At 49.2% G+C, this 2,677-nt stretch overlaps 1 long non-coding RNA gene across 1 annotated transcript in view; it reads left to right on the top strand.

Moving 5' to 3' along the window:
- The first annotated feature begins 1,570 nt into the window (after window positions 1–1,570).
- LOC108533729 (uncharacterized) overlaps window positions 1,571–2,677 on the top strand; it is a 5,240-nt gene continuing 4,133 nt past the window's right edge. The window contains exon 1 of the long non-coding RNA XR_001886808.1: window positions 1,571–2,370. This is a non-coding gene — a long non-coding RNA (uncharacterized LOC108533729). The remainder of the gene's footprint in view (window positions 2,371–2,677) is intronic.

The following is a 2,677-nucleotide window of genomic DNA, read 5'->3' as shown; positions in this document are numbered from 1 at the left end:
GGGATAATAGCATTACTCATGTGTTCACGTGCCAGGCCTATCACCCCGGAACATTAGTCAAAGGGCTGTGTTGACAGTGATTTCAACCCTTGAATTATATGAAGGACCTGGCCGCAAGAAGGCGTTGAGCCCTGAGGAGGACAACAGGCCTCAGGTACTTTATGTGATTAAAGCTGAGACAAGGGGAGTCCCATGGGTCAATCCTGTAACTGGGGTCTGATATATGCTAGTGATAGGCATTAGCATAGTCTGCACATTATATGATGGTCTTGGTCCTTTTCATTTCCTGATAAGCTGGAATGTCTGACAGAGTAAATTCCAGATGCCCTTGTGGAATTCTCATTACGATCATGTTGCTAAGGAACTGTCTTCTACCTGTAAGCAATTTGGAAATACTATTAATAGTATTAACATAGGGTTTTTGCAGTGTGTGGGTTTATTTCTTATTATATTTATAATCACCCCCACCACTACCTTCCTACCCCTAGCTCACCATCCGAGGAGCTGGCATCAGGAAACTCAAGAAAGAAGGAAGGAAGGAAGGAAGGAAGGAAGGAAGGAAGGAAGGAAGGAAGGAAGGAAGGAAGGAAAGAAAGAAGGAAGGAAGAAAGGAGTGCAGAAGGAAGGGAAAGGCTGTCCAGGTTTCACAGGAAGAACTGCATTTGTATTATTCTGTATTGCATTCTCAGGACCTCCACATTGCAGGCATCTAGAGGCTCTAATTAATAGTTGATAAATCTTGAAGGGAGGAAAAAATAGTCACAGAAAGTTCACTGGAGTGACCTGAAATTCCACAGCAATTTAGCCAGGAAGCTGGGAGGAGAATATGCCCTTCCAACTTGCAGGCCAGCTCTCTGCAGGAAGCCAGTCAGCTCTCCCAGGGGAAGCGGTGGCCAGGGCAAACATGGGTCTTGAAGCTCAGGACTGGCTTTAGGACTGTGGCTCAGACAAGATGGGCGGCTCAAAGGTATTGAAGGGCTAGGTAGGGCCCTGAAAATTGGGCCTTTCTGCAGCAATCATCAGGGAGACTCATGGTTCTGGGCTAGGGAAGGAGTCTTCTTGGCCCAGAATGGCCAAACAGCCAAACATTAGAGCACCTCCAGGGATGCGTCCCTGGAAAGGGTCTTCCCCCAGCCGGCTCCTGCGGAGTGCAGGCAGGTTTGGGGGTCTCTCCTCTAGGAGGGATCCAGGGAGCTTGAGAGGAAAAGTGACAGTGTGCCCGCCTTCTTCCTTCTCTGTAGGGCTCTGTTCTGTTTCTTCTTTTTTGAGACAGGATCTTTTGCTTTATTGTCCAGGCTGGAGTGCAGTGGCATGATCACGGCTCACTGCAGCCTCAGCCTCCTGGGCTCAAGCAATCCTCCCACCTCAGCTTCCTGAGTAGCTAAGACCATGCCTGGCTAATTTTTAAGTTTTTTGTAGAGACGAGGCCTCATCGTGTTGCCCAGGCTGGTCTTGAACCCCTGGGCTCAAGCAATTCTCCCGCCTCAGCCGCCTCAGCCTCCCAAAGCACTGGGATTATAGGCGTGAGCCACTGAGCCTGGCCTGCTCTCTTTCTTAAGGTGAAGGCTTCTGTTATTTTTTGGTCAACTGGGTGCAGAAAGCCTGTTCCCCATGGACAACCCTTGAGTGGGTCAGAATGTCAGCAGGAGGGAAATGATGGCTTTCCAAGAGTGTTCTGTGCTTGGACATACCGTCTCTTGTGTCCTGGTCCTGAGAGCCATGAGACTAAGAACATGGGACAGAGGCAGTGACTGAACTGGGCTTGAGTACACCTTTGCTTGCTGGGCCTGTTTTCCTACCAAGAGCCTGTCAGCCGGGTTTTGGAAAGCCAATCCAGGAGAACGCAGGAGGTTGCAGGCAGCTCTGACCAGCCTGTCTCTCCCCACCCCTTGTTTCAGACCTCTCCAGAGTCTGATGTCCTTCTGCACAAGTCCTTGTTGTCCAGTCTGTGGCCCAAACACCCACAGGGCATGGTGGAGGCCTGAGACAGCGCTGGTTTTGCTGGGGCCATCAGAAAAGCTTACGAAGCAGGCTCGGCCATTGGTTGGAGGTCACTGGCCCCTGCTGGGCTCATGCAATACTCATGTAACTGGTGTGGGCTCCTGCGGGCTCCCTGTGAGCAATGCCTCACCCATTTACAGCTTGTCAAAGGACTTGTTCAATATCCTGTGTCCCTTTCTGTTCATTTTTTCTCTCCCCCCGTCCTGTCCTCCTTCCACTCTCCCCGACCACCCCTCCTCTTTTTAAGCTCTTGGCACCAAGTAGCTATGAAGACTCTGAGACCTGGACCATCCCAAGGCTGTAGCTTTCTTTCTTCAAGTCTGGCAGGCTCTGTCGCTGTGAAGAGTCTGAAGGCTTTTTCTTTTCCAGGTAAGCTGGGCAGAGGGTTTGAAGAGCACTGTGAAGTTATGACTGTTTCTTCTTTATTTTCTTTTCCCTCTCTGGGCCTAAGACACCAGATTTATTTATTTATTTATTTTTTTTACAGTACATTTTGGCAGGCCCCACTTTTTTTTCTGACAGAAAAAAATAACAGGCATATTTTGGGCGATTACTCAACTGGGGTCCTTTGTGACAGGATATGCTGCTGCGTGACTAATGGAGCTGGCTTTCTCCTGGCTTCCTTCCCCTTTCAGAGCTCTTGTTTACTGCTCTATACAAAAAAAAAAAAAAAAAA

The sequence above is a fragment of the Rhinopithecus bieti genome, unplaced genomic scaffold (genome assembly GCF_001698545.2).
Source record: "Rhinopithecus bieti isolate Rb0 unplaced genomic scaffold, ASM169854v2 scaffold_11252, whole genome shotgun sequence".
NCBI lineage: Eukaryota > Metazoa > Chordata > Mammalia > Primates > Cercopithecidae > Rhinopithecus > Rhinopithecus bieti.
The sequence above is the reverse complement of the archived record's forward strand: the minus strand, read 5'-3'. Positions and strand labels throughout refer to the sequence as shown.